Genomic DNA, 10331 nt, shown 5'->3' with positions numbered 1-10331 from the left:
CAGTTGTGACAAACTGCCTGCATTTCAGGTTCTTTTCATCATGCCAACTCACTGACATGAACCAAATTAGAACGCATTGTCAGGGGCTGTAGTCTGTCATTGTGTTTATTTAAAACAACAACAACAACAACAACAAAAAAACATTGACATAACGTATTGAGAGGAGGATGTTGTTGTTGTTGTTTGTGTATCCACTGACACATTGATCTGACTATTATGAGTTTATTTTAGTAAACAATTGCTGTTCACACAAAGAAATCCCACAATGTCAGGAAACTGTACTAATTATAATTTTAGGATTTTTTGTCTTTAATAAATTGTAAAATCTCATTTGTTGAGCTGGTTATTAGATGATTATTGGTCCATACATTGCAAAACTGGACATCTCAGTTGTAATACTGTGATAATTAGAAGAACAGTGCTCTGAGTATTCTTATAATTGTTTGTTATTCTGTAGTTTAGTTAATTTTATGCACTTAAATCATGCACACTAGTGAGCATTGCTCTCTATGGCCTGTGCAGTGTTGCCTCTGGCCCAACTAGCTGTTTGTAGTAACATGGATGTTCGTGGCTATTTTAAAACAGCTCTAGATACTGGACTTACTGGTGTGTGTGGGAATTACTTTTGCACAGAGTGGAAGAGGAAAGAAGGAGCTGATTTGTGCTGGCTTTGCACTCACGCTGGCCTTTCCTGTAACACATTGTACTGATACTGCTGCTGCTACTGCAATACAATGCTAAGAGTCCTAGCTCAGCCAATCAGAGTTAACAAACCAGTAGCAGTATATGAATTGATTTTGCTCACTTTTTGCTATATAATTATAGCGACCTTTCAACTGTCTGAGTTTTAAAAACTGTTGATGGGGAAGATGATCTAGAGTGACAGTAGCTTGACCCCCTTTTTGCTTGTTTAATTGTGTTTTCTGATAATGTGGGTGAGGAGGGGGGAGGTTAACTGCTTCTCTTCTCTCTGCTGCATTGTATAGCAAGCAGCTGTGGGAGTTTGTTGTTTAGCCACAGGGGGTAGGACACTGTGTCATCCAGAGCTTAAGGGGCAAAACATTTGACATCGAACAACGCTCTCTATATAGTTTTACTGCCTTAAAAGAAGAAGGACATTACATAACACGCTTGTGTCAACAATGTCCGAAAGAATTTGTAAAGATCCTCTTAGCAGACAATTGCTAGAGTAATTTTAAATGTCTGACAGCTTTTTTTGTGTGTGTTCAGGCATTGCTTACCTTCCCCAGGCTATGTTTACTGGAAGCCCTTTGGAACCTCACTGAAATGTAAACACAACTGTTGGGCCACATGCAGTGAAGATCTGGGCAGCATTGACTCAGACCAAAACACAATGAGTTTTAAACTGTTAAATACACAGCCAGGTGCTGAATATCAAACCAGACGAGCAGCTGAATAATTAAACCATTCTCATTTGTCTTAAAGCAGCCAGGGTTTACATGGGGAACGTAAATACCAAAGGTCAAATGTCAAAATAATCCACTGAATTGTTAAATTGTTGTCTTTGTAATGTATTTACACACTAGAACCTGTGAGGTTGTTTCCCCTCACTTTGATCATATTGGCTTAGGTTTCTGTTTTTTAGGATTTGCAATTTTCTTTTACAAGCATAAGTAAGTACATTTTCCTAAACCTTTTTTCATTTAGAAAACAGTTTCACATTAAAGAACATCCAGACAAGGACACTGCTAAACACCAAATAATAAAGAGCTTATTTAAATGCAAGAAAACACACTCTCTCTCATCAGGTCGCACACGAAGATCCCTGGTCTCAGGTGCTGACATTTGACTTTTCCTAGACGATGGCAAAAAGAAAAATGAGTGTCAGTTAATTGTTTCCTGTCATTTTGTTTAATTTTCACTTGGAGGTCAACTAAGTCTACGGTCCCCAAGGACCTCCCTCGATTCTCCCAGACTCTGCTCAAACAAACGCACACTGTGGCTGTTGCTGTGTTTGTTGACCTCATGGATTACTGCTGCACAATTGCTTTGTCCCTTTAATGTTTCTGTAGTTGCACTTTAAAACCAGCAACTGCATCATGCCTAGGTTTACTGTGTACAATATGATGAGCCTGCTAACATTATCCTGCCATGGACAATAGGCTGTTATAAAAAGACACACCCTTAACCTTGAGCACTGTTTGGATTGCATTTTGCTTCAGGAAAATCACAGAGGGATATTTTGGTTGTTATCGATTCACTATTAAATAGCATTTAGGGTTTAGAGTAATTCTGGGAATTCGAAAAGTTCTCATTCCTAAGGTGCTATTTTAAGAGGAGGAGAATATTTTAAAGGTCACTGAGTGCGTATGTCATCAGATTAAAGTTGGTCTTACTGGAAGCAGCCTTTTTAAGGGGTTGATGCAGTCAGCTTTTTGATAAAAAAAGTTGGACAAACACACCCAGATTATGTGTTCCTGCACTGATTTACTTAATGCATATTTTAAATCTGCCTCTTTTTGCTATGGGTTTTGTCTGACTGAATCATAAATAAAGTAATTATATCATAAATAACAAATGTAATTTGTTTATTATGACGATCCTGTCTTGGAGTCTAGAAAAAGTAAAAAAGACATTTTGTAAACACCAGATTCTTCTTCTCCAAAAGTGAGAGACAGCCAGTCTCTCTTATTCTGCAAGATTGGTAACCCTTGAGGTTTTTGTGGCTTCCAGAACCCTCGATTCTCTCATAATGCTGCCATCTTGGTGACATTCTTTTTAACCTGCTGCAGCCTAGAGATAAGTAAGTGTGGAATAAGGAAATTGGAACCTATTTGGGATGCTGTGGTTAAGTCTGGACAGCTCTGTGATTGAGGACGGAAACCTTCCTGTACCCTTTTTTTCATCCTGTGCTTGATCTTTGCTTGAGTGTGACGGCAGGGCAAAGAGTCCACATCCAGCTCTTTTCATGTCATTCAGAATTGCATAAATATTAATGTCGAAGGATTTCCAAATGTATTAACCAAATCTCTCTAGTGGAAAAGCCCTATGTGCAGTACCACTGTACTTGATTTTTTAGCCTACCCCCAGCCTTCGCATGCCTCCTTCCCCCCACTGTAAAAGCACCTCATCAGATCGTTGTCCTCGATCAGTTCTAAAGGTCAAAGGTCTCATGATCACTAGGGGCCCCAATGTCAGGTCAGATTAGTGCACTTGGCTCCTAGTGGAAGGAATGAATTCATCCGTACTCATCTCCTTGGACATTTTTCCCTATTTAGCATTCAGGGAAGTGGGGGATGGTGGAATGGATTAAGGTTGGAACGAGAATAGAAAATGTGAAGGCTAAAAAGATCATTCATTGCAGCAGCATTATGTAGCACATGCAATAGGTCTCATTAGTGCAACCTTAATCTTAATGATTTAGAGAAGCGCTATAAACATTAACCCCACATCAAGTACACAAACCAAAAAATGTTCTGCCAATTGTCATCGTTTTTTTTCTAAATTGCGTTCAACATATTCCCTGCTATATTATTAATCTGTCCCTAAACAAAATACAGCATAAAATTGAGCAACTGTGCTCTTGGAATAATATCATTATGCATTTTACCAAAACTAGGTGTGTGTGGGTCACAGTGGGTAGTTATGACTTTGACACCCTTTTAGCCACCATACCTCCACTACACCCTCCAACATGCCATGCCAGCTGCAGCTGTTGAGTCTCAGTGAAAGAGATGTAAGAAATTCCTCTCCCTCTGCAATTAGAGCCAGAGATGGCTGAATAGTGCACATTGCAATGTCCTAAAATTGCACTTGGTTGCCTTTCCACCACCAAGAACACAGAGTAAATAGTAAGTGATGAGAGCAAATCATGAATAAAACAGTCCCGTCTGCCTCCCTGTTGACAGATAGCATTTTGTGCAAGCTGCTCCTTGTGATGTGCTGTTACCCTGGTTAAAGAAACCAAAGTGTGGAAAAAGGCCTCATTGATGGGGTGGGTTTCTCACGCCTGACTGAGAATGTTCGCTTTCCATCGAGTCAAGTGGTGTATTGTGATCTCAACCAAAGAAATGCAAATATATAGAACAGATGTACTACTTCTCTTTCCTCTCCATTTGTGGCAAGGAGTAATCCCTCACTCGGATGGAGTTCGTGTCGGTTGCACACTGGGTGCAGGACTGAAGTGTTAACAAGGGGAAAGCCATGTCGCCCGGACGCATGTGATGACTGCCTGTCTTTCAGAGTCTTTTCTCAATAAGGCTAGATACTCAGGACAGATAAATGGAGCCTTTTGTGGCCTTTGCCAGAGGCACAGGCAGACAATGAAGGACACACACAGAGCAGACTTTTCCAGAGAAAATGACTAAAGCAGCATTTCTACCAGCCCTACTCCTTCCTCCCTCCCATCTTACTTTCACCAAATCTTTTTCTCCTTTGTGAGAACTGAACTCTGCTTTTCTTGTTATGTTGCCATGATCAGGATGAGGGAATGGAAATAACTTAGACCTTTGCCTCCCTCTATCCACTGCCCCCCAGGTCTCCTTTTACAGGGCCATGGACAGTACTCAAGCACACTTCCTTTAATGATGCACTGTGTTTTACACTACCCTGAGCCCTAGAGTGCCATTTAAGCATATCATACACCCTGGACAGAATCCCTAATACTGCTGTGCTTTTACACTCCACCAAGTAATAACTGGCTCCTTCACAAATGTTTTCGACAGGGAGGGGCGTCACCTGTGGATTTTCCCAGAAGGTATAAATCTGACGTCACCAATGTTATTGATTAACATTTGACATTTAATAGAATGAGACCTTTGTGAGATCACTATCTGTCGATCTTAAGAATAGATTCTGCTGTGGGCAGCTTCATCTTTGCTCTGTAAGTAGATATTTGAACATTTGTGCTGCCTAAGTTCCTGATAATCTCATAATGGTTTTACATCTGCACAATAATCCTAAACAAAAACACACATTTGAGACATTGTTGCTGAATTAAAGGCCATAAATTCAAGACCGGTCGGGCTTGTTTGCACACCGTCTCTCTTTTTAAACACATTGAGTCATCTGCAACTGCTAAGATATCTGCAGTGTGTTTACCACGTTTTGTCACCATGCTCAGTCTTGTTGGTGACACTGCTGCGAGGAGCAGACACCGTCAGTTCATAAAGGCATCATTGTTAGAGTAAAGCAATATTCACACTACTTTATTCTAAAAACCCACACCCTCAGTCACACATAAACACACACACCTGAAAACTTCTCTAAATATCTCCATCATCCACTTAAAGCAACACAAACATTAAAGCTAGAAGGCTAACACTGTCATTAGTTATCATACTACACCTTAACCATCATTACTACGTCACATAAACCTTTTCCCACACAGTTATGACCAGCAAATGTGACTGTTCTTTTTTATCAGACTTAAGTAGTTGTCATATTTTTGTTAAATTACTGCTTTATTAAAGATAAAGAAGGCATGATGCCTTCTTTATCTTTGTTTGAAGCTACAGCCTTTCAAGAATCCAATGACAACCAACCTTTAACAAACTTTTCCACCATCTTTCAAGATTTTCCTAACTTCTCTTTCTCCTTCCTCTCCTTCTTCTTGTTGACCTCTTCTCCTGCTTTCTTCTTCTACACTGGCTCACACTGCAATAGGCATCACTTGTTCTTTGTTAAGGTATGCTTAAATTCTGAATTCCATACAGACCAACCACAAAAAAATGTTACAAGATACAGCAACAAGATTTCTGGTGACCTCAAATTCTAGAGTGTTGAAAGTTTGAGCACATATGCTAGGAAAACGCTAAGAAAACAAAATGAGAACAGAAGCAGTTGAGCAGTAAAGACTTAAAACAAGAACTTTCAACTCATCTGCATTATTGTTTTGGGAATTCCATGAGAGCAATTAAACATCATACCCAGCCACACAGAGACCACTGTGTGTGTACACAATGTGCTGTTCCCAACCTTGGATGAATGCAGAATGTTGCATCAGGAAGACCATCCAACATCAAAAAAGCACCAAAATATATATAGATTTTTGGCTGTCACCTCTCCAGACTAGAGGTGTAGTTGAATCTGAAAGAAAATCTGCTGATAGTGCCAGAAACTAATAGACACACATTTGCAAATGCTATTTGTACTGTGGGTGCCAGGACAAGGACACACTAGCTCAGAATAACCCATTATCCCCTTTTTATTCTGGGTCTTTTCATCATTCTTACAGTGTTCGCCAGGCACTAATGTCTTCCTAACTTTCCACACTCTGTCTTTTTTTTCTCCTTTTTCCTGTGTTACTCTTGGCGTATCATTGTTTTCAATGCTATACTGTGGCAGACTTGGGTTTTACTTGTGCATTTGCATGTCAGTTGTGGCTTACATCTGCAGACCATCCTGCCAGGAATGGTTAAACTCTCATGTGGGTGGCTGCTCTGGGAGCAGATGTTTTTGATGCCACTTGTAGCTTTGAAAGTGACTCCATAAAAGAAATGCCAGCTGTATGACAAAGCTTGGCTGTGTTGATCTCAGGAATTCTTTAAGGGCTGCTCTTTCGACACACCACTGAAGTGCTTTTGAAGAAAAGGAATTTTTATTTAATTGGACTGTTCCCTTTTGGAAATGTAATTAGTTGCAGTAGAACGTTGCAGCTCTTTCACACCCCTGCATGAGCAAAGATTGTACAATGTAATGTTCTCCACTTCAGTAGCTGGCTGTGGTGAAAACATCTGGCTACCTCAATTGTCATCTAAAGGGAACACCGGCAGCTCTGCTGAGGCTGCTCAATTGGACGCTCTTGAGTGTCAACTTTCTTTTGCTTCCTCCTGCTGTTGCACACACATGTATAGGGTAACAGGCCTGATCAGGCATGCAGTGAACTCTCTCCTGCCAAGCAGTTCAATGAAAGGCATCTTATTGGCCAGGGGTTAAAAATAGACACTGCAAAGGCTAAATTTAACTGGTACTGTACAGCTTAATCAAGTGTCTCATGAACAAAACAGTCTTCAAGTGGTTTTATTGAAAATACATCACAATCACAACTTGGAATTTTGTTTGGAAGTTATACCCCATTTAACTCCTAGGGGAAGAAAACTTGAGAATTCCCCTCTTAGCTTTTCTCTTTTTTAAAAGGTAGCAAATGCAGACAATTCCTATTAAAGGCGATTACATTTGTACTGTACAAGTGTATAGTGATGTGTTGGTTTTGTTTTGTTTTTCACAATATAAGGCTCAAATTATTATGCTGTTATAGGGCCTGTACTGAGTAATCAGCGGTCTTTCATGAGGTTAATATTTTATATTGCAGTGAGCTTTCAGCAGTCAAACAATCAAATGGTGTAAAATTCTTTTGAAAAGGTGCGTTATACCTGTGCACTAATGGAACTAATGGAACACAGCATCCAAATCCGGTTCAAATCACCCCCTGCAGGTTGGTGAGAGGCAGCCACATGATGTGTGCACAGAGAAAATCTTGCTTACATAATCTTTAATTTACTTGTTCCCTGGTGGGTTGGTTTTCGCCACTTTTTAACTGACCCACCTGCAGTTAAACAGCATCACTTTGTCTACTCACCCATTAACCTGATCACTCATTTCTATTTTTCTCTTGTTGCTCTCCTTTTCATTTCTCTCTCAGCTTGCTATCTTTGTTGTGAAGGGAGTTCTGCTGTCAATCAAGATTTGCATTTGCAGAAAAAAGTTGCCTGGCAACAACATAAAAGGATGCACAGCCACAGTTAAACTCCCCACCATCTAACCTCTTGTTTCCAACTGTCCCCTTGGCTGGTGCTCTCTTCGTTTGACATAGAGATGGGGCAGCAATTGAGGAAAGCAGAGGAAAGCAGCCCTCTTATGAATCTAGACAAGAGAAAGAAGAGAAGTGGCCGAAAGGAGAGAGGGAAACACAGATGCTGTGTCTCCTTGTTATCTACCAGCTGCTGTTCCTCTCTTCCTCTCTGCAGGAGGAACATTTCATTTCCCTAAACAGCACCTCTCCCACTCTGCATAACTAAGGACAAACTTGTCCTACCACAGCATGCTGTTATCAGCAGGACTAAAAATACTGGACAGCAAATGTGTCACATGCCTGGCTATCATCACACTCTCCTGTAGCAGGCACAATCTAAGCAAATACAGGTGCCTTTGCTTCTCTCTGGATTATTAAATGTCCCCTGCTGGAAGCAATCAGACAAAAGGCCTTTGTTCCTGACCGCATTATGCTGTTCTAACTTGTTTGGTGCTGTAATTACACATCAGCTCTCAATGGCTTCCATACCTTTGTACTAAATCTAGTCGTTAAGTTGACTAAAGATTGACAAGAGGTGATGAAGCCTTTCCCCATGATAATGTCCTGTGATTTGGATCTGGGCCTTTTTATGTGATGAAAGTCTCAGTGAGATGCATTGAGAACTGTCAGACTGTGAAAGACACCTTTAGTCAGTGAGTACATTTACATGGCTTTAGAGAAAATCAGATTATCATGGTTGTCTTTCACATTGATGTTGGCAAATTTACTTGAATGAACTGGTAGCAAACAGTTGGATTAACACACAACAAAAGCATTGAAGACAACACAACAACAGACAACATACTCCTGTAAATATCCGTGTTTTTTCTCCAAAATATTACTCATGTCAAGAGACACAGGCTGGAATTGTGAAATGTAAAAGACGTTTAAACAATCATGTGGTCATATTTATACACTTGGTGATATTTAACACATCTATTATTAGTGGGCCAAACTTTAGGGAGCAGGGAGTTTCTGGTGCCTACTTTACACTCCAAAGACCTGCCAGTCATGGGATTCAAACCAATAATGCTTTGATCACAAGCCAGATTTTGTAACCACTAGGCTACAGGCTCCTTTATATGATATTTCAAATAGTTTTGCTTACAAGTAAAGCCACGTTTCCCTCGCGTTGTTGAAACTTTGTTACAAACATATCCATGGAATGCTTGTGGGAGTTGATACTTTGCTCACAAGAGTCAACTAAAGATTAAACTTAACAGACAGAACATGCTTACGGTGGCATTTAGATTCAGATCAGGGTTTAATCATTACATTAATGAAAACTATAGGGACATTAAGTTTAAACTTCCTCTAACCCGTGGTTTCCCAACTTTGAGAAACATGTATAACATAGGGAAATATGATCAGATCTGGCACAATACTGTGCCAGTGTAAGGACAATGTTTTTATTTTTATGTGATTTTTGTCTCGTTGTATCATGTACTGTTAGTTAGCTTTACGGAAGTTTGTCTTTAAACTTTTAGAGTTCTGGAATATTTTTACTTCTCTTTCATGGGTTGGTGAATGTAGGTTGTCTTTATGTTTATCCGCTTGTGTAATCACTACCCTTGGTATGTAAATTACCCATCGGGCTTGGCCGTCCATGTGCAAATGAGTAGTGTTAGTGGGACAGTGTGTTTCTCCACAGGCACGTGTGTAGGCCGATGAATAGGTTGTATGTTTGCTGGGATGCGGTGACAAGAACTGTTAAGTGCAGCCTCCTGGGGCTTCCCACTCTCCAAATAAAAACTCTTTCCTTCCCCTCAGCTCAAATCAAAGCTGAGAACCTGCGAGCATAGGCTGGATCAAAGCTGGCTGTGGCACAAAGACCTTCATTCGCTGTCATTCATTCAGCTTGATTAAAGTGTGTCATTTCCTGCCATTAACGTGCTTCTTGCTCTGGCCAATAACAGAGCAGTCATCAGGAAGTTGTTTGAATGTCAGTGTTGTAGTGTTTTTCCAATTAAGGCTCCTTGAAACATAATTATGAGGCACAGTAAACATGAAGGAATATGTCATCATAACATATAACCCTAAAGATTGTTTCTTTATTTAGCTTTTATGTGCCGGCAGAATGCTGACTTCCACACTATTAACACAAGATTACTAGTTACACAGTGTAAGTGCAGTTTCTATACTGGTTTGTCAAGCTTATCGTGCTCCAATTTGCCTAGGTGGTTTTTTTAATTAGGTGTTCTGTTTTTTCTCTGTTTGGTCATGTAAAATGGACAAAGCCTTCTGCAGGCTACAGTGAAGCGGGAGGAACTTGAAATGCTCCTCATTTGTTTTCTTCAAGTTTATTTCATGTCTGAGTTTACAGAAAAAAAGGCCATTCTCAGTTGATGTTAAATGTCAATAACTCTTTTATGAAAGGTTCACAGTAACTAGTTTTAGATCTACTCTGGAAGAACATGAGAACAGTTTGGAAAATTGCAATTTAATCTCGAGGAAACTAGATGATAAAGCATGACAGGATATATTTTTAAGATAGCAGCTGGTTAATGGAGGGTTAAAAACAATGTGCCATCTATTTTACCTGACATAGTTAATGTTGTCCCGGAAATAAGGGAATTGA

This window comes from Cynoglossus semilaevis, chromosome 12 (genome assembly GCF_000523025.1).
Source record: "Cynoglossus semilaevis isolate Cse_v1.0 chromosome 12, Cse_v1.0, whole genome shotgun sequence".
Classification (NCBI taxonomy): Eukaryota; Metazoa; Chordata; class Actinopteri; order Pleuronectiformes; family Cynoglossidae; genus Cynoglossus; species Cynoglossus semilaevis.
Note: the sequence above shows the minus strand (reverse complement) of the source record.